This window comes from Ambystoma mexicanum, chromosome 9 (genome assembly GCF_040938575.1).
Source record: "Ambystoma mexicanum isolate Mex_15411 chromosome 9, UKY_AmexF1_1, whole genome shotgun sequence".
Classification (NCBI taxonomy): domain Eukaryota; kingdom Metazoa; phylum Chordata; class Amphibia; order Caudata; family Ambystomatidae; genus Ambystoma; species Ambystoma mexicanum.
Genome location: NC_090931.1, coordinates 325,880,366 through 325,902,554, shown reverse-complemented (window position 1 = coordinate 325,902,554; position 22,189 = coordinate 325,880,366). Strand labels below are relative to the sequence as shown.

The 22,189-nt window shown below is 49.9% G+C and overlaps 1 protein-coding gene across 1 annotated transcript in view; it reads left to right on the top strand.

Annotated features, from left to right (window-relative positions):
• Nucleotides 1–22,189, top strand: part of MYBBP1A (MYB binding protein 1a) — a 1,153,837-nt gene that overhangs the window by 748,053 nt on the left and 383,595 nt on the right. The window lies entirely within an intron of this gene.

Sequence of the window (22,189 nt, the reverse complement as noted above, 5' to 3'; positions counted from 1 at the left end):
ATGATTGGGTTTTGTGATTTTGATGCATTTGACATCTTACTGATCTCCCTGAAAATTAGCCTGTTTTTGACAACCTTTTTCAAATTTTATTTTTGAGAAACAATGGGGGGTAAACTCCCTTCCTCACCCTCTGTCGTTACCTTAAAATCTTTTCTTTTTTACTTTCATTTTGTTTTTCTTCTTTTTACCCTTGTACTTAACTCTGTATAGTCATTCTAATTTATTATAACAGTCTTCTAAAGGTGATTTGGCAGTTTGTTTTTGTCAGCATGACTCAACAGGGAGTCCTATACCTACCATTGGAGACTGCAGTGTTGGAAATGTTTCTCTTGGAGCAACTTTGACTCAATATTTTTTTTATTGTATGTACTGTATATGTATTGTATGTACATATAGTCAAATATGAATGACTTTGTATAAATCCCTATGAAATACCATCTAAAAGCACAGTGCATAAAACTTGTGCGGATCACAATCCAAAACATGGTTAAAAGTTAACAAATAGTTCATCTAACATCATTAATACTTGATCACAAAATTTCACAATATAACATAATCGATTAATATCATGACCCTCCAACTAGGACAGTCAGCTAAAGAATTCCAAGGCCTAAAAATGTCTGTCTAAGCAGAAGTAAACTGTCCCATTCATCAACAAATGACGTGTATTTTCCATTAAACAAAGCAGTGAGGTTGGGAAAGGAGGCAACCTATGCTATGGCAAGAATTATTAGAGTGCAGAACGACCTTAACAAGATTCATCAGCTGAAAATATGAATAACAAATCTGTATTTAATAAATATTAAAAACCATAAAATGGTTGATATATACAAAAATACAAATATTCTAGGTACAGATATAACAAAAGACTAAACATCCACAGTAAAAATACAGTATAAACAATGAGGATGTGCAAGAAATGCAAAAAAGTTGTGTACTATAGGTTAGGTAGGAATAGTCTGTACTATACAAAACCTGAACAATGTTGATATAGTCTATAATTAACGATCTTCGAGTTATTATGACTCCATGTAGCTGAATGTTAAATCTGCATTTGGAATTTAGCAATTGCCCTGCGCTCAACACGTTTCTGTTCATAATCCCGACAGTGATTAACATTATTCAGGAGCAGTATAATGTGGTCACTTATAATGCAGGGAATCTATAGTTATGAAACCCTTTAAACAATCTGGACTGTGCTCAGAACCAATGTCTCTTGCAGACACTTGACTTCTTCCACATTATAGGATGCCAACAAAAACAAACATTGCCATTAGTGCTATCATCAATGTAGGGAATTAATTTAAAACCCTCATCCAGCCCTGAGGAAAGAAAATCGGTACGTAAAATTAACTCGGGTGGGTAGTGGGGTAGCGGAATTTCACATGAAGGACATATGTTAATAAGCCTTGACCGTGAACAATCTGTTGAAACACACAAAGGTGTTTACAAACTACCAACCACCCTTGCCGCCTCCTTCTCAAAGCCTCAGACACAGGTCAGTCAATAAGTGGAAATAAAGGAGTACACATAGTGCAGTAACACAGTAGCTGGTGGAGAATGGTACTCACCAAGTATAGATCTGTAGGGGACTACTATGGGCAGTATGCCAAATGTCCAAACAAGTCAAAAGTCAATTTATCAAAGGCAAATCAGAGGAGCTGAAACATATACCCAACGGCACATGTAATGGTGCTGGGAACAGCCAACATGAAGTACTATGAGGTATCTCTTGTGTAGGAAAAACTACTTGCCTTATGTGGAGAAAATCCGCAACAATGCTAATACAGCAGTGCCACGAAATGCCCTGTTAGGCAAAGTTTGAATGCAGTACCCCTTGGGAACACTACACACAACTATGGCTTCAGGTATAGGCAACCCATCCTTTGGTATAAGATTGTACTACACAGTTTTGGTAGCGTGTTGCGCAGCCAGGCTTATCTCAAGAGGGCAAATGTGAGCTGTAGTGGAGTTACACAAAGATTCAGTTACAGGTATTCAAATAAACCCTTATACAAGGTTTCTTGCATAAACAATTATTAATTTCAGTCAGTTATAAAGAAGGGAGCAATATACTAGTAACACACAAATATACTTCAATACTGTACACTCTGAGTTTCTGAATCAGACGAGATGCTTTTGGGATGGCCGACAGACACAACCTACACCCACAGGTGACTCTAATAACAAGGGTGCTGGGGACATTAATATCTTACTGTTGCCTTTTAGAACACTCGTAAAAGTTGGTAAAAGGCAAAGATTAGTAGAACACGAGATCATCAATATTCTTAAGCAGGGCAAATACTTTTAGATTGCAATAGAAGAGTCATTCAATTCAATAGGATAAGCCAAAGTCAATGCGCAAAAGTCTTTGTATAGGATGCAGCACTTCACGTAAGTAAATGGAAAAGTCTTTTCACAAGTTCTTGGGAGTCTTTAATGAAAAGAAGAATCAAATGTAGGGTCACAAGCTGATTAGACTTGTGAGTTGTGGAAGTTACAAGCACTTCTATAATAAGCAGTAAGTTCTCTTGTTTTACAGTGCCTTGGTAAAAAAGAAAAGATGCAGCTGATGACTTCCGTTCCTGTGCAGCTCTGCAGATCTCACTGTTCCTGAGCCTCAGTCGTGGGGACAAGAGGGAGGACGTCGGGGGGACTCCTGCACTTGTACTGTCAAAACTGCCAACCCGCAACTTCACTTTCAGTGGCTGTTTCACGTTTCAGCTTCTCGTGGCTACCGCAAATAGCAACAAGCGCAGTTCCTGGCTGTCAAGGTGGACTTTCCTTGCTTCTGGGGTACCGCACTCAGCTGAGGGGGGTGGTCTGGCTCGCTCAGTCCTGCTTCGTGGTATCCAGAGGATCTTCCAAAAGCTTTAGGCCAGCTTAAAAGCAACACACACCATCTGGTGTTCCTCTCCCTGGCTATTCGGTTTCTTGCAGCAACTCTGAGGAAAATCAACCAGCTCTGAGATGGATGTCAAGGTGGCTTACTGTGGAGTTGATTGGTCCCACCACCTCAAAGGGAGAAGTAGTCCTTGCAGGGGCTGCTCTGTCGGTACGAAGTTGGCACTGCAGCAGGGCTTCACAGGGCAAACCAATGGTCCAGGAGTTGCAGCAGGCGTCCTCTTCAAGCTCTTCTTCGGTTCCGTCATCCAGTGGTCGACTCTGCCTTTCAAGTCAAAAGACTCGCCTTTTATTCAGTTCTTTCCCATTCATTCCAGCCTAGCTGTCCCTCACCCAGCAGGGTGACTTTCCTTGCCGGACAGTCAGCCAGCCAATCACTACAGAGTGCATTCGGGTCTCCTAGGAGACTACGCACAGGGAGTTTCAGGCACCTCCTTCACTTCCTGCCTACCACAGACACTCTGGAGCCAGAGGCGGGTTTCTCTCAGAAACCCAGCCAAAGGCGAAATGAACAAAGAGACCAAACCTGGTTTGGCCCGCAGAGAAACTCTCTAGAAGGACCTTTCCACAAAGACCTGGGGAAAAAAGAAGGCGGGCCCATTTTATCAAAGATGGCTCTGCGCCATTTTGAAAAAGATGGCTCCTGCCTCGAACGGTCGCGGTAAATGCAAACCACGGTAGTTCATAATGAAAACCACTGCCACCTGCCATTCAGTGAGGAAAGGTTATTATAAAACATGCTAGACAAAGGGGATACTAAGTAACCCCTCCAGCACTCTATTAGAAGATAGTGTGTGCTGGGTCTAGAAAGTTACAATTATAAGTAGTCAATTTCACTTTACTGCTCTGGGAAACAGTAGCTGATCGCAGAGAAGGTATTTAAACCTTGAGAAATCTGGAAGACTTCCCTGTGTCACTGCACTGAAGGTGCTTGTTTGACAGTTGCAAAAGATTCCTATGGAGTTTTTTAGACTCCATAACCAAAAGAAAGTGTATAAAAATCACATTAAAATACATGAGAGAGACGAGTGCGCATGCGTGAGCAGCAGATGCGGACGGAATAGAGGACAGCTCCCGGCAGCTGCCGAAAATATCCTTCAATATCCTGGCCCCCACAGCCCCCGTGAGCACATCCCAGCTGATACTGCCACCAGCGCTACAGGACACCCAGGCACCAGCCCCCGCAACTCGACCGGAATCAGATGCAGGCAACGGGTTTACAGAGCACCGGCCCCACCGCCCACTGTGGAGGAGGAGGCTGCCATCAAGGACATGAGACCCGCTCCATGTGTAGCCGCGCTACTCACCCACTGCGACTACCGATGCCCCAGGCGGCCCTGAACGGACTGCTGTAATTACAGTCCGGTACAGCTGGGGCTGTGAAAGGAAAGAGACGGTACCTCTGTGGCCACCAACACATAGGCCCTGCCCCCTGCCTGCACGGGAGGTGTGTACAAGTGAGGCCGTATTGAAGAGACAGCGCTGCAGGACTAGCAACACCCCAGGGCTACATTGGAGCAACGAGCCTCTGGAGCCCAGTGACCGCGCGGCCACCACACGGCCCTCTGGCAAAAACACCTGCGCCTCATGGCAGTGGAGTGACCCCACACAGGAGACGGGAGAACTGTGCGCCATATCCAGGTGTCCACGAACCTAGACATAACAGCATCCTGTGCAGATACATAGTCTCGCCAAAAGACAGGTCTTACAAAGCAAGATGGACCTCTATAGACACCCCTATAGACACACAATGCAAGCCCCTGGCAGCGAAGATCCCAGAGACCAAGCCCAAGACACTCCTATTTCACTCACTGACATCATGAGGGCGATTGGCGACTCGAGATCATCTCTAAAATTGAAAACAGGTGGTCTGTCCACGTAAGTGTCCTTCCTCCGCCAGAGCAAAAACAAAGAGGTGATGGCTGGAAGGTTTAGAATGAATCTTAACCACTGGAATTGCTCTGGGCAACCCTCCAGGCCATCGTTCTTCACCTGCCAAGCCATTACAGAAGGGGAAAGACCATATGCAAATCAGGCTTGGTCCCACCCCAAAAAGGGCAGTCCAGCCCGAACTGCTAGGTCACATCCCTTCTGCATGAGACCACAAGCATCCCCACCACCTCCGCCAGGACCTACACAACCTGTCGACTAGAGTCTGAGAGTCGGAACAAAGAATACCGGACATGGAAGACACGGTCCATCAGATAGAAAAGCAGCTGGCATCAATCGCAAAAAAGGTCGACCAACTTGAATATCGTACGGAAGACAATGAGGGAAGGGTGCGACGCAACAATCTGAGGATCCTCTGGATACCAGAGAAAGAAGAGGGCCCTAGTACTGAACTCTTCCTCGAAGACTGGCTTGCCCACATTTTTGCTCCCAAAAAACTGTTTTTTCTATCGAACAGACGCCCTCCCCCTGGAGCCCCACCAAGGACAATCATTGCACGCCTTTTAAACTTCCGGGACCGGGACGGTATCCTCCAGATGGCCCGTGCCCAGGGCCCGGTCACCTACAACGGACATCGCATTGGGCTTTACCCAGATCACACCATGAAGATCTAGAAAGCTCGACAGTCCTTCGACTCTGCTAAGAAAAAGCTGCAATCACTGTCGATCAAATATGCGCTCTTCTTCCCGGCACTACTGAAAGTGCACCACAAGGACACCACACACCTGTTCTACACACCCAAAGAGGCATGGGACTGGCTGGAAACTCAAGTTCTTAACCGGACCCTGCTGATCGCCATCCGGACCTCCTGGACGTAAACCTAGGATGGAACTCACCCTAACCTGCTCAACCTCCCTGGGCTCAGAACCTGTGACAGCATCACACCTTGGAGAGACTACTATGAAAATTGGGTGAACGAAGCCACACTCTGACATATGGGCTCCCACGCAATCAACTGGCGGCTTGATACCGGCAGCCGCTGCCTTTGAGGTGAACTACACCACTTCAGTCTGGGCTACTGCCCTATAATGGTTTGTTAATGTTACGTGCCCAGTTGGCGCTTGGTTCGGGTTACAGGTGCTTCGGGTTGGGGGTGGGGGAGGGGTGAGTACAGGGGAGGGAGTTGGGGGGTGAGGGGGAGGGGTTCGGTTGGGCGACAGGTGCCCACATTCGGCGCAAATTGTGCGGGAATTTTGCTCCCAGCGGTTCATACACTCCCACTACTCCAGTCTACGTTTTACAGTTAAGGGTTCAAAGGTTAGAAACTGAAATACACAGATGTGAAGCAGCAGCCTGGGGGACGGGTAACAGACACCAGGACCAAGGGTTCCCCAAGGCGCCTAACAGGGTCACGATTCTAATGACACACCATATCCTTCTGAATAACCCCACGATGGGAGACACGCAGAGGTGACACAGATGGAGCAGATCTCCCTGCTGACCTAGAATGTAAATGGCTTTGGGTCGGGTATAAAATAACTCCCCAGATATCACCTTCATTACAGAAACTCACTTAGTAGGCACCAACTGCGGGTTCTTCAAGAAGTCCAACTACCCACATACATATCTAGCAGAATTTTCTAGAGGCTCCAGGGGTGTCATGATCCTTCTGCATAAAAGGCTTCCATTCAAGGCCAGAAAAGTGAGAGCAGACCCTAGGGGCAGGTTTGTAATAGTACTTGGAGATATGCGGGGAGAGATCTGGGGCCTCATAGCAGTGTATGCACCTCCCGCGCTGACGGCAGAACTTCTCAACAAGCTGCAAACCATAATGATAGAGGAACGAGTGGACTCGTGGATAATAGGTGGGGACTTCAATGCGGTCATGGAGAGCGCTTATGATAGATCATACAGGGGCAACAGGGCTGCAGACATCCCAACCAAACTCTGCACCTTTGTTGAAGCTATGGGGCTATCAGACACGTGGAGGGGGATACATGCATCAGACACAGGCTTCTCATTCTACTCCAACGCACATAGGTCTTTCTCTAGACTAGACTGTCTTCACCCCCCAGAATATGGCTCATCGGTTACTGTCTGCAAAATTCCTGGCAATGGGGATATCAGACCACTCTACCCCTACTGATTAAACTAAAGGGTGCACAACACAAGCAGGAACCCACCTGGCGCTTGAACACCAGGGCTCATGTCGAGGGTACACGCGGGTGGCTGAGTCCACCCACTTTTTTCAGAGGGTGGACTCCCCCCTCCCCCCCATCTAAAATGAGAAACAATGAACATCCTATTTGAATTTATGAATTTAAGCTGACCTCTGGGATTGAACCGCAGTTGTTAGGTGTGCAGGCCAGACACTTCACCACTGCACTATATAAACTGATGAAAAATAACAAACAACTAAAGGTGAAATGTCCCATTTCGGTACTGCAGATTCCAGGGAAAATATTTGTATTGGTTCTTGGAGTTTGAAAAATGCACACCTCAACGTTTTCAAAAACACTATTAGAGGAAAATATCCTCTCTTGGTTTATTTGTGTCGATTTTCTGAAAGGCAAATGCCATTCGTCCTGTGTAATTTGGGTGGTCAAAGCCAATTTAATGAAATGTGCATATTTCACCTTGATATGCTAATTTCTGGCAGCATCGCATTCCATTGCGTTTGTTGAGTTCCCCCCACTTAACTTTTTAGGACTTCACCCCTGTTGAACACCTATTATCTGGGGGTACCAGAGATAATGGAAGGACTCTCCAATAAGACATCGGAATACTTCGACCTAAATGAAGAGTCGGTAGATTGTCCGATTGTAAGATGGGAAGCATATAAAACGGTTCTAAGAGGGGAAGCGATATCCTTGGTGGCTGCCCATCGTAAGCAGCACATAGAAAGAATCACTGAAGCGGAGGCCCAGGTGGTCAGGCGGGAGGAACAACTGCTAGAGGAAGGTACTCAGGCGGCGCATGAGGCACTAGTAACAGCCCAAGAGATCTTGAATGACGCTGCCCTAGATAATGCCCGGACGGCCCACTGGTTGCTCCGGAGCCAGAAATATGAACGAGGGGCCAAAGCAAGCAAAACCCCCCCATTCTAACCAGGCAAGGAACAGAGCAAGGGGCAAGTAAGGGCCATTCAAGTCGGGGATGGGGAAATGTTAACAGAGGACTTGGAGATTGCGGAGGCCTTTGCTAACTACTACGAGCAATTATACTCCCCTCCAGCAAGGGAACACATATCAAATGCCCCGAGCTTCCTAGACTCGATCACGATCCCTCAGCTCGCTAGGCCACAGACAGAACGTCTGGACACTGACATTACAGAAGAGGAAGTGGGGGAAACCCTTGTCACAGCTACAGATGGGGAAGACTCCTGGCCCTAATGGTTTTCCGGTAGAGATATGGAAAAGGCTGGGCGAGACAACGAGACACATGCACTGCATGTTCCTCTGCTGCAGGGAACCGGGCAGCCTTCCCTTGGACCTCCGGAGAACATGTATTGTGGTCATTCCCAAAGCGGGAAAACCCCCAGAACGCTGTGCCTCATATAGGCCTATATCATTAATAAATGGGGAAACCAAAATATTAGCCAGAGTCTTAGCCGATAGAATGCTCGGAGTAATCGAATCTCTAATCCACCCAGATCAGTGTGGATTTATGCCGGGTAAATCTACACGAATGAATCTCTGCAGGGTCCAGATTGCCCTAGATAGTGCAGCTGAAAGCCCAGATCCACTGGCCCTCCTTTCTGTCCTATGGGAAATCATGAGACGTATGGGATTTGGATAGAACTTTGTCATGGGTTAAACTCCTCTACGTCCTCCCTGAAGCATCTGTACATGTTAACGGGAAATCATCTAAAATGTTCCCGTTGGGCAGGGGGACCAGACAGGGCTGCCCCTTCTCGCCTCTGTTATTTCTGCTTGCGATCGAACCCCTTGAGATTAGGCTCAGAACTGATATGCAATTGACTGGGTTTGTCTGGCCAAAGGGAGGTGAAGAACATGTCTCATTGTTCGCAGAAGATCTCCTTATATACCTTAGTAAACCAGTGATCTCCTGCCTGATTGTGACCAGAACCCTTGAGGAATACCAACACTTTGGGGGACTCTGCGTAAACATGCAAAAACGATCTACTTCCCTGTTCAGGGGGTGGGGGGGAGGAAGCAATTCCAGAACCCTGTCCATACCCCGTTTTGGTACTGGGCTTCACTTACCTGGGTACATGGGTCAGTTTGACGCTAGACTAATTCCTCAAGCTAATCCTGCAACCGGTAGTGCAAAAGTTCGGGAACGACGCTTCACGCTGGCAATCTCTCCCACTAGCACTACTCGGGAGGGCGGCTCTGTTCAAGATGTTGACGCTACCAAGACTCCTTTATGTCCTCGAAAATGCCCCACTCCCTATCCCCGCGAAAACATTCACATACATTGATAAGACTCTACTCACATTACTCTGGGAAGGGATGCAACCTCGCAACCTGCTTCAAACGCGCCAATGCTCGGTGTGGGAGGGCGGTATAGTTCTGACGAACATCTGCATGTACTATTGGGCCGCACAGGCAGGAGTTGTAAACAAGTGGCTACATGGGGACCCAAGGCTCCCACATAACCGGGTCAAAATGAGGGATACCGGCTCTCCTTCCCCCCTCAGTATACTATATGACGATAACTGCCTAAAAGGGGTTCCAAGAGGGTCATTCCATACCCGCCGCCTCTGGAAGGAGATACATAGACACTTAGGTTGGGATGGCAAAACAACTTTGATGTAACCCCTATGGCATAACACACCTCCCCGAAATTCAGAAGATGGGACACTTTGGAACCTGGGAGATGAAAGGGATATCCACACTGGCAGATATCATACATAAGGGGCAAAGGATAGATTTTGAAACCCTGGCAACGAAACACGGATTGCTACCCACGGACCGATTTAGAAATACACAGCTTATACACTCTATCAACGCACAACTCCCGTGCCTTACCGACATACCAGGCTGCTCCCCCCTCGAGACAAATGTCCTCCCAGACCGCATTCCCTCTAAAGTTACCTCCAGCCTCTACCAAGCAATCCACTCCTTTGGCACTAAGGAACTCACTGGCCTCGGAGGGAAATGGGAACAAGACCTGGGTGCATTGGATGCTGAAGAATGGGTGGAGGCACTGATGTCTCCCCGAGAAATAGGCATCGATGCCAAGTTTAGACTGATAATGCTGCGAATACTGCACAGGTCATACTGCTCCAGAACAATGATGGCTAGATGGGGGTGTGGGGGGGCTTGCGGACAGTGAATGTCTCCGATGTAGAAGAGTGGAGGGCACCTTCTTCCACATGATCTGGGAATGTGGGGTGCTACAGGAATTTTGGACGTCTCACTCGTCTCTCCAGATTAATGGGTTCCCCGATACCAAGAGACCTCAAATGGTTTTTGGGGAGAATCTGATTTCACCAAATACGAAAAAGCATTCCTGGGAGTGGCACCAGGGGCGGGAAAGAGGCTAATGGCCGCCACCTGGGGCTCTGCAGACAAGATAAGCATAGACCGATGGTCCAACGAAATGACCAGGTGTGCCTCCCTGGAGCTACAAATCTACTCCGCAAGGGGGTGTCCCCGCAAGTTTCAGAAAATATGGGGGAAATGGGAAGAATTAACATTGAATCCAGAATACCGTGAATGCCCTGACACAACCGGACTATCGCCCCATATGTCTGAGAATTTCAGTGCTCCAATCCTGATATTCATTATCAAATGTTTATTCTGTTTTCAGCGACCCCGCTGATTGTGCTCCTAATGCTAATGTGTACTCGTATTGTCTTCTTGTTTGATAAAACCTTATAAAGAGTTTAAAAAAAAAAAAACAGGAGTGGGGGAAAAAGGGTCTCTCTCTCTCCAGGTTAAAAAAAAAAAAAAATCAAGTCATCAAAATACAGCAAAGTTGCTGGGGGTCTCTAAGGTGGAGCGAATTAACACATTTTTGAGATTTCTCCCTAACACTCGTCTCCCCCCCCCACACCCCCCACAAACTAAGGGACAGGAGGATTTAATGCACCCCTGGATGAATCTCCTTACTCCAGTAGGTCATACTTGTTGGAGAGACCATCAGTATGTTGGTGATTACACCCTAAACTGTGTTCAATTGTAAAATCAAACCCCTTTAGGCTGATTGACCTTATTAACAATTTAGGATTCGAGGGGAGTGGGTCCTCCGACATATTCCATATCTATGACAGGTAATCACCACAGCTGTGCTGCTTCGGAACATTTTCGGCTCCTGCGTCGATGACCTGAAGACCCTCTCCTGTTTTTAAGGAGCGCACCTTTTATTCATTGTCGCTGCTGCCGGCCTCATCCCTGTGTGGTGCGGACCCCCTAATCGTCCTTCGTGCTGAAGCTGCAGGAAAGCGTGGGTCTGCAGGAAACAAACAGGAACAGCTGCCATGGCACCAGCTTCGTTCTTTGAGAAAGGTACTGTGTCCTGTGTGAGGAATTTTGGGTGAAATCCCTATTTCGAGGGGATTGGGTCCTCCGACGTATTCCATATCTATGACAGTAATCACCACAGCTGTGCTGCTTCGGAAACTTTTTCGGCGTCTGCGTCCTGCGTCGATGACGTCGATGCGCCGCCGTCGAGGACCTCCTCCGACGTCCGACGTCATCCGATGTGATAAGTAGGACGCACGACGCCAGTAGCCTCAGTTCCGTTTTTTCCGCGAACGTGTTGCTTCGTGTTTCTCGGTTCTAGCCTCGACTCTTTGGAGTTCTGTTCTTTCTGGTTCTTCGAGCCTGTTCGTTTGTGAATATTCCTTCGCAGCGATGTCTTCCACTTCGTCTTCAACCCCGCGTCCGGGCTTCAAGAAGTGCGGGGTGTGTGGGTCCAAGATGTCGGTGACTGACTCGCACGACGCCTGCCTCTGGTGCCTCGGGGAGGCCCACGACACGGATGACTGTGTCGACTGCCTGTCGCTCACTTCCAAGGCCTTACGCGAACGTAAGAAGAAATTGTCGGTAGGTCGGGTGTCCAAGCCCCGGAAGTCGAAGTCGGCGGGGCTTTCGACGGATGATTCGAGGGGTGACTCTCCGCGTCATCGTCGGAGGTCTCGTCGGTCTTCTTCTAGGAGTCGGTCTCGCCACTCCTCTGCCTCTTCGAGGCGTTCTCGGAAGCGCCGTCACCGGTCGCCTTCCAGGTCCTCTTCCGAGGACTCTGCCCGGCACGTCGGTTATCCCACCAGCCGTGCGACGCCGGAGGAATGGGCTTCCTTTGGGAAGAAAATGTTGGCGATTCTTGAGTCGCAGGGTACTCAACCGTCCGCGCCCCCGAGTGGGGTCGGCCGTGTGAGGTCGAGAGACGCCGCTCGCAAGAGTGGTCGGCACGAGTCACGGGAGAGGTCCCGTTCGGACAAGGAGGCTCGTTCTCGCCGTACCCGTTCCAGGTCCCGGTCCTCGACGCGATCGAGACCGTGTGCACCTGTGATGTCTTCGAGGAAGACATCGACGTCTGAGGCGTCGAGGGCGTCGACAGGCTTTCTCGAAGCTCCGGCTCCGAGGAAGTCGTCGAAGCCGTCGACGTTCAGGTCGTCGAGAGACACGCTCGGGGCTCCGGCTTCGAGGGCTGTGTCGACGCCGCCGATATTGGAGGCGCTGCATCTGACGTCGACGCCGATTTCCTCGACGTCGACGCCGATCCTCTCGGCGCCGTTGCCGGTTTTCTCGACGGCGGCGCCGATTCGCTCGACGCCATCGACGCCTTTCGTGTCGGAGGTGCCCCGTGTCTCGGGTGTACCCCCTAGGAAGGCTCTGGCTAAGAGCAGGCACTCTCAGGTGCCTTTCCACCACTTGGATTATATTTCGGAGGCGGATGAGGATTCGGTTGGCCTGGTTCCTGATCAGGTGCCGGATGACATTGTCTCGGGCCATAGTCAATTTGACGATTTGAGGCAGTCACTGCATGATGCTAGTGGTCTGGACACCTCTCCGGAGGTGGAATTTGGTCGGCCTGAGCCTGGCTCCCATGCCGATTCCTCATACCGGCGCCTTATGGCTAGGGTGTCTGAGTATCTGGGATGGTCTGCTCCCCCAGGGGAGTTTGTGCAGGATGATCTGACGGACATCCTTGATGTTGGTCCCCCTTCTGACCCGGTTCTGCCATTCCATATGGCTTTACAGCGTAGGGTGGCGGCGGCTTGGACTGCTCCGGAGAGTCTCCCGGCAGTGGGCAGATCCTTGTCGCGGAAATACCGTCCAGCCAGTGGCGACCCCTGCTACTTGACCAGGCACCCCACTCCGGAAAGTTTGGTGGTGCAGGCGGCCACGGCCCCGGCAAAGCAGGCGTCGTACCCTACCATCCCTCCTGATAGGGACGACAAACGTTTTGATGGCTGGGCGAAGAAGGTGTTTTCTTCTGGTGGTATGGCGCTTCAGGCGGCCAACTCCATTTGTGCCTTGTCACGTTTCACGCACACTCTGTGGAACTGTGTTGCGTTAGCGGCTGAACATATTCCCGAAGGGGACGAACGGGTTGGTTTCCTTGCTTTGGTCCAGGATGGTAAGGATGCCATGTGTGAGTCCGTTCAGTCGGGTTTGGACTTAGCTGAATGCGTCAGTAGGTCCATGGCGGCGAGCACCGTGATACGCAGGTTTGCGTGGTTGCGGAAGTCGGGGTTTGCTCCTGATGTGCAGTCCCGGCTCCTCAACATGCCCTTTGATGGTGAACATCTTTTTGGCAGCAAGGCTGACGAGAGCCTTGAGAGGTTGCAGACCTCAAAAGCTGCAGCGAAGTCGTTGGGCGCTGCAGTTCGCCAACCTCCGCCTTTTCGTCCTAGGGGACAGCAGTGGAGGGGTGGCTCCTTTCGCTATTACTCGTCCTTTGGTAGAGCGAGAGGAGCTGGCAGTCAAAGGGGCCAACGCAGGGGTACCAGAGGTGGACGACAGGGTACCCGTGGTGCCAAGGCCGCTCGGGCAGTTGCCTCTTTGCCCTCAGGTAACGCCGCAGCCGCTCCTACTCAGTCATGAGGCCTTGTCCCATGGTTCGCCGGTTGGGGGAAGGCTGGCGCAGCATCTTGTAGAGTGGCGTGCCATTACTTCGGATGTGTGGGTTCTGGAGATCATAACCCACGGCTACTGTCTTCCCTTTCGGCACAGGCCTCGCGACAATCCACCGGGGAACCTCTCTTTGAAGTGTCCGGATCCGCTCCTTGCGCAGGAAATTCAAGCCCTGCTGGAGAAAGGCGCCATAGAACTGGTGCCTGTAGCGGAGAGGAACAAGGGATGGTATTCCCCTTATTTTTTGATTTCCAAGAAAGACGGGGGATTGAGACCCATCATGGATTTGCGCGGTTTGAACAAACTCCTCAGGAAGGACAAGTTCGAGATGGTTACTCTCTCTCAAGTCCTCCAGGCCCTTCAGCTTCAGGACTGGTTGGTGTCACTCGACCTCAAGGATGCTTACTTCCATGTGCCGATCCATCCCAAGCACAAGAAGTACCTGAGGTTCGCGGTTGGCGACTCGCACTTTCAGTTTCGGGTCCTGCCGTTCGGTTTGACCTCCGCCCCGAGGGTTTTCACCAAGCTCATGGTGGTGGTGGCAGCGCATCTCAGGCAAGGGGGGATTCACGTCTACCCCTACCTGGACGATTGGTTGATCAGGGGGAGCTCTCCCGAGCAGGTCCTGGATCATCTGTCCGTCGCCTGCCACTCCCTTCACAGGCTGGGCTTCTCCCTCAATTTAAAGAAGTCCCATTTGACGCCAACGCAGAGGCTCCAGTACATCGGAGCAGTGCTCGACACTTCCCTGGGGCAGTGTTTTCCTCCCCAGGTGAGGGCTCTTCACATTCAGCAGATGGTGCGCAAGTTTCAGCATGCCCAGACGCTCCCAGCGTTCGAGTTCTTGAGGTTGCTCGGCCTCATGGCATCCTGCATTCTTCTGGTGCCAGAGGCTCGCCTGCGAATGAGATCTTTGCAGTGGGCACTCAAGATGCAATGGTCGCAGTCCTCCGGCAGGATGTCGGACCCGATTCAGGTGCCGCCCTCGGTCGCCCGGGACCTTCTGTGGTGGGCCGTCGAAGGCAACTTGATGAAGGGGGCTCCGTTTTGGCTTCCCTGGCCGGAGGTGACGATCGTGTCGGATGCATCCCTCACGGGATGGGGAGCTCATGCCAACGGGCTGACAGTCAGCGGTCGTTGGTCTCCGTCGGAGTCCAGACTCCATATCAATCTGTTGGAGCTGAGGGCCGTCAGGCTAGCCCTGAGGGCTTTTCTGCCGACTGTGCGAGGGAAGAATGTCCTGATCCTGACGGACAACACAGTGGCCATGCACTACCTCAACAAAAAGGGGGGGGCAGGGTCACTTCCTCTGTGCAGGGAGGCGATGCAGCTCGAGTTCTGGGCCATCCAGCAGGAAGTTTCGATCTCGGCAGTTCATCTGGCCGGAGTCGAGAACGTGACGGCGGACGCTCTGAGCAGGCAGAGCACGATCTCTCACGAGTGGGAGTTGGCTCAGGAGATTCTCCTGGAGATCTTCGCCCTTTGGGGGACCCCTCAAGTGGATCTCTTTGCCTCCAGTGTCAACCGGAAGTGCGAAAGGTTTTGCTCGCGGGAATTTCCTCCAAGAGGAGCCTTAGGAGACGCGTTCGTGGTGGAGTGGTCGTTCCCGCTGCTGTACGCGTTTCCTCCGGTCCCCGTCATCCCGCAAGTGCTGCGGAGGTTACGGAAGTTCGGTTCCCGGATGATCCTCATTGCTCCGGCGTGGGCTCGGAGGACGTGGTACCCGGACCTTCTCGACTTGTCCATCTGCCCTCCACGTCGTCTTCCCTACCGAGACGATCTGCTCTCACGGGAGGGGGGTCAGGTTCTCCATCCAGAGGTCGGATCCCTCAACCTTCACGCTTGGCTTCTGAAAGGTTGAGGTATAAGGATTGGGACCTCCCTGAAGACGTGATGGAGGTGTTGCTTTCGGCCCGAAGGCCCGCAACTAAGTCTCTGTACAGTTCTGCGACTGGTGCAGAGTTCAGAATGTGGATCCTTTTGCATGTGACATCCCCATGGTTCTGTCCTTTTTGCTTTCTTTGGCCCACAGGGGCTTGCAAGTGGGTACCGTTAAGGGTTACCTGGCGGCGCTGTCCATCTTTAAGCGCTCATCTGAAGAATGTTCTTACTTTAAAATCCCTTTAATTTCACAGTTTCTGAAAGGGCTCACTAATGTGTTCCCTCCGTCGCCTTTCCTGGTGCCCGGTTGGGATTTGAACCTTGTTCTTAGGTTTCTTATGGGTGCTCCGTTTGAGCCGTTACATTCTTGCCCTTTGAGGCTGTTGACTTTGAAAACTGTGTTTTTAGTTGCGGTTACTTCCGCTCGCAGAGTGAGTGAGTTACAGGCACTTTCTGTTAAGCCACCCTTCACTGTATTTCACAAGGACAGGGTTGTCCTTCGAGTTCGTCCTTCTTATCTTCCGAAGGTAGTGACGGAATTTCATTTGGCCCAGAAGATTGTTCTTCCGGCATTCTATCCTCCTCCGCATCCTGGTAAGGAAGAGGAGAGGCTCCATAGGCTTGATCCTAGGAGAGCTTTGAGCTTTTATGTTTCTCGCATGTCCCGGGTCAGAGTGGACGATCAACTCTTTATTGGTTACGCTGGTAAGCGCTTGGGGCAAGCTGTGACGAAACAGACTTTGTCCCGCTGGATTATTTTGGCCATCTCGGAGTGTTACCGCTTGGCGGGCAAGGACCCTCCGGCTGGCTTGCGGGCCCATTCTACCAGGGGCTTGGCTGCATCTACTGCCCTGCAGAGGGGTGTTCCTATTCGCAACATCTGTGATGCTGCCACCTGGGCTTCAGTGCATACATTTGTGCGGCATTATTCCCTCGATTCCATCAGAGGGCAGGATCTGGCCTTTGGCAAGGCGGTCCTTTGCTCTGCTATTTGATTGGCTATTCTAAATTTTGTTTCTAAATTCTTTCCCTCCTCCTTGATTTGGTACTGCTTTGGGAGTCTGTCATAGATATGGAATACGTCGGAGGACCCAATCCCCTCGAAGAACAAGTTACTTTCTTACCTGGTAACGTTCTTCACCAACCTCCGCCTTTTCGTCCTAGGGGACAGCAATGGAGGGGAGGTTCCTTTCGGTACTACTCTGCCTTTGGTAGACCGAGAGGGGCTGCAAGTCAAAGGGGCTGCCAGTCAAAGGTGCCACCGTAGGAGGGCCAGAGGTGGAAAACAAGGTACTGGAGGTGCCAGAGCCGCTCGGGCAGTTGCCTCTTTACCTTGAGGCACTGCCGCAGCCGCTTCAGCTGAGTCATGAGGCCATGTCCCATGGTTCCGCGGTTGCGGGAAGGCTGGTGCAGCATCTTGTAGAATGGCGTGCCATTACTTCAGATGTGTGGGTTCTGGAGATCATAACCCACGGCTACTGTCTTCCTTTCCAGCAGAGGCCTCACGACAATACACCAGGGAATCTCTCTTTGAAGAGTCCGGATCCGCTCCTTGCGCAGGAAATCACATCCCTGCTGGAGAAAGACGCCATAGAACTGGTGCCTGTAGCCGAGAGGAACAAGGGATGGTATTCCCCTTACTTTTTGATTTCGAAGAAAGACTGGGGATTGAGACCCATCATGGACTTGCGTGGTTTGAACAGCTCCTCAGGAAGGACAAGTTCAAGATGGTTACTCTCTCTCAAGTCCTCCAGGCCCTTCAACTTGAGGACTTGCTGGGGTCTCGACCTCAAGGATGCTTACTTTCATGTACGATTCATCCCAAGCACAAGAAGTACCTGAGGTTCTCGGTTGGCGACTCGTATTTTCAGTTTCGGGTCCTGCCGTTCGGATTGACCTCCACCCCGAGGGTTTTCACCAAGCTCATGGTGGTGGTTGCAGCGTATCTCAGGAAAGGGGGAGATTCACGTCTACCCTTACCTGGACAATTGGTTCAGGGCGCGCTCTCCCGAGCAAGTCCGGATCATCTGTCCGTCACCTGCCACTCCCTTCACAAGCTGGGCTTCTCCCTCAACTTAAAGAAGTCCCACTTGACGCCAACTCAGCGACTCCAGTACATCGCAGCAGTGCTTGACACGTCCCTTGGGCAGTTTTCACCTCCCCCAGGTCAAGACTCATCACATTCAGCAGATGGTGCACAAGTTTCAACATGCCCAGTCTCCCAGCGTTCGAGTTCTTGAGGTTGCTCGGCCTCCTGGCATTCTGAATTCTTCTGGTGCCAGAGGCCAGGTTGCAGATGAGATCTCTGCAATTGGCCCTCAAGATGCAGTGGTCACAGTCCGCCGGCAGGTTGTAGGACCCTGTTCAGGTGCCGCCCTCGGTTGCCCAAGACCTTTTGTGGTGGGCCGTCGAAGGCAAGCTGATGAAGGGGGCTCCATTTTGGCTACCCTGGCCGGAGGTGACGATCGTGACGGAAGCATAAGTCATGGGATGGGGAGCTCATGCCAACGAGTTGACAGTCAGGGGTCGTTGGTCTCTGTCGGAGTCCAGACTCCATATCAATCTGTTGGAGCTGAGGGCCATCAAGCTTGCCCTGAAGGCTTTTCTGCCGACTGTGCGACGGAAGAATGTCCTGATTCTGATGGACAACACAGTAGCCATGTGCTACCTCAACAAAAAGGGGGGAGCAGGGTCACTTCCTCTGTGCAGGGAGGCGATGCAGCTCTGGTTCTGGACCATCCAGGAGGGAAATTTCGATATCGGCAGTTCATCTTGCCGGAGACGAAAACGAGACGGCGGATGCTCTGAGCAGGCAGAGCGCGATCTCTCACAAGTGGGAGCTGGCTCAGATTCTCCTGGAGAGCTTCGCCCTTTGGGGGACCCCACAAGTGGATCTCTTCGCCTCCAGGGTCAACCGGAAGTGCGAAAAGTTCTGCTCGCGGGAATTTCCTCCAAGAGGAGCCTTAGGGGACTCGTTTGTGGTGGAGTGGTCCTTCCCACTGCTGTACGCATTTCCTCCAGTCCCCCGTCATCCCGCAAGTGCTGCAGAGGTTACGGAGGTTCGGTTCCTGGATGATCCTCATTGCTCCGGCATGGGCCCGGAGAACGTGGTACCCGGACCTTCTCGACTTGTCCATCTGCCCTCCACCCTGTCTTCCCTACCGAGACGATCTGCTCTCACGGGGGGGGGGGGTCTGGTTCTCCATCCAGAGGTCAGATCCCTTAACCTTCACGCTTGGCTTCTGAAAGGTTGAGGTATAAGGATTGGGACCTTCCTGAAGACGTGATTGAGGTGTTGCTCTCGGCCAGACGGCCTGCAACAAAGTCCCTGTACCGTTGCCGTTGGAGAAAGTTCTGTGACTGGTGCAGGGTTAAGAATGTGGATCCTTTTTCATGTGACATTCCTGTGGTTCTGTCTTATATTATTTTTTTTTATTGAAAAACTACAGTTTTGACATAAAGAAAACTTTTGTTTCAAAACAGAAAATGAAGAAAAAGGAGATAATCAAGATCATAAACTCCGTTCCTTCACATCAAAAGTCATCGCTGTCATTTGTCATGAACTGAGCAGACTCCTGTTCTGTTCAACGCTGGTGAGCCTATATTAGGCTAGACAGGAAATTTCAGGAGTACATTCAGGTAATTAACAATTGCACACACGTGTTTGGTGTTGTTGCTAGATGAGATCGTATGCCACCACGCTGCCATGTCTCCATCTAAAGGGGCAAATTGACCCAGATGTTTCGAACGAATGCCACAGATTGCCTGGCAATCTAGGATTAAATGTTTTAAGGATTCCGCCGCATCCAGACAAAAATGACAACAGTTATTATTCGTTGATGGATTTTTCCTTTGCCATAGGACTTCCTTCGACTGCAAAGTATTTAGACGAAAGCGGAGGAATTGGTCACGATAGTGGCGAGAGTAGCATCGTATCAGGAAGTATGGCTGTGTATTTAATTTTTTCTGTTCAATTCCTAACCAGCTTGCTGCAACCAGTTTTTCCCGTTTCTCTAAGTTGGTGATCCATGCCCAGGCTTCAAATTTTCTCTTTGCATGTTGTGGGTGAGAAAAAAGGTCAAAGTTGCTAATTTCAGCCGCATCGATCCAATCTTGCACTCTTGAATACCATTGACTCAGCAGACAACCAAGGTTCGGCTCGTCATTGATCGCAAATATCTTATAAACTGGAGCTCCACCGATCTTTCATCTTACGCATTAGTGAAATAGATTTCCATATCACCTGGCTGAACAACGGGTTTAGTGATAACTCATGTCGTATCAGTGTCTTTGATACGCAGGACGCAAGGTTGAGGACACGTCTCCAAAAGCGGCCCTCGAGTTGATTCCATTTTGGCTCGCTGATGTTCCAGCCAGTTTCTGCGCCAAACGTTACAATTGGTACTACCTTTTGTTGGTAGAACATTAGCACAGGCGTAAGGGAGAATTTGCCAAAGTCTTTATTTATCTTAACCGCTTGCAGGGCTAGTCTTGAGGTTTTCAATTTTAGGTCTTTTACACACTGATCTTCGCAGATTGAAGTGTTGAACTGGACTCCTAAATAGCGGATTGAGTTGACAGAAGTTAAAGGCTGGCCATCAACCTTCCACTTAAATGCCCAATCTTTTCTGCAGGTCCCAGGGCCGATGGACAGTATTTTCGTTTTGTCTATGTTGATGGTATGTTCGTTAATAGACAAGTACTCATAAAGACTGCATAGTTGGCGTTGAAGTCCAATCTGTGTTCTGTCTATCAGGACCAGATCGTCGGCATATGCAATATATCTTACCAAGATCTTATTTATTTTTGGAGGGAAGCTATGGGCTTTCTCAAGATGAATCGGAAGATCCGCTAAGAATAGTTTGAATAAGTCTGCTGCGAGTGGGCAGCCTTGTTTGACTCCCCTTGTCGTATGTATATTATTTGATAACATGCCGATTTTGTTGAGACAAACTCGAAACAATTTCTTCGAATGAAGTGCAATAATTGGATTGAGAATCCCAGCCGGGCAGTTCCACTTACGCAATATAGACCAGAGCAAGTCACAATTGACACAGTCAAATGGTTGCTTCATGTCTATGAATGCTAGATGAATCTTAGTTCTTGTTTTTATAGCATCTAGTTTCAGAATTGTTAATATTGCAAGATTGACGTCTACTCCGGTTCCTTTCGAGAAGGTTCTGTCTTTTTTGCTTTCTTTAGCCCACAAGGGCCTGCAAGTGGGTACCATTAAAGGTTACCTGGTGGCGCTGTCCATATTTAAGAGCTCGTCTGAGGAGTGTTCTTATTTCAAAATTCCTTTAATTTCTCAGTTTCTGAAAGGGCTCACTAATGTGTTTCCACTGTCACCTTTCCAGGTGCCCGGTTGGGATTTGAACCTTGTTCTAAAATTCCTTATGGGTGCTCCATTTGAGCCTTTACATTCTTGTCCTTTGAGACTGTTAACCCTTAAAACTATTTTTAGTTGCGGTTACTTCCGCTCGCAGAGTGAGTGAGTTGCAGGCACTTTCTGTTAAGCCACCCTTCACTGTGTTTCATAAGGACAGGGTTGTCCTTGAGGTTCGTCCTTCCTTTCTTCCGAAAGTGGTGTCGGAATTTCATTTAAGCCAGGTCATTCTTCGGCATTTTATCCTCTTCCGCATCCTGTTAAGGAAGAGGAGAGGCTCCATAGGTTGGATCCTAGGAGAGCTTTAAGTTTCTATATTTCACGGATGTCCCGGGTCAGAGTGGACGATCAGCTCTTCATAGGTTACGCTGGAAGGCGTTTGGGACAAGCTGTTACTAAGCAGACTTTGTCTAGATAGATTATCTTGGTGATTTCTGAATGTTACCGCTTGGCGGGTAAGGACCCTCCGGTTGTCTTACGGGCCCATTCTACTAGGGGTATGGCTGCCTCTACTGCCCTGCAGAGGGGTGTTTTTATTCGTAACATCTGTGAAGCAGCCACATGGGCTTTGGTCCATACTTTTGTAAGACACTACTCCCTAGATTCTATCCATGGGCTCGATCTGGCCTTTGGCAAGGCGGCCCTTTACTCTGCAATTTGATTGGGCATTCTAAATTTCTATATTCTAAATTATTTTCTCTCCTCCATACGTTGGTACTGCTTTGGGAGTCTGTCATAGATATGGAATACGTCGGAAGACCTAATCCCCTCGAAGAACAAGTTACTTTCTTTCTCCACCATGGGGGTCTGGCATGGATTCACATGCTCATAAATATTCCCCGTCGTCAGGCCGGGAATCCTCGGTAAAGAAAAAAATCATTATCAGTTTCGTTTCTGATCTATCTTTCTCAGTAGTAACCAATCACTGGTCTCTGGGTCATACTGCCCCCAGCCAATGACTGCCCTCTCCCTAAGCCCCGCCTCTGGCAGTCATCCTCAGATTTTTACCGCACGCTCAAGTGTTGGGAGTCCTCGTGTTTAGCTCTCGAGCTTTTTGCTGCGTTTTAGCGCTTTTTCA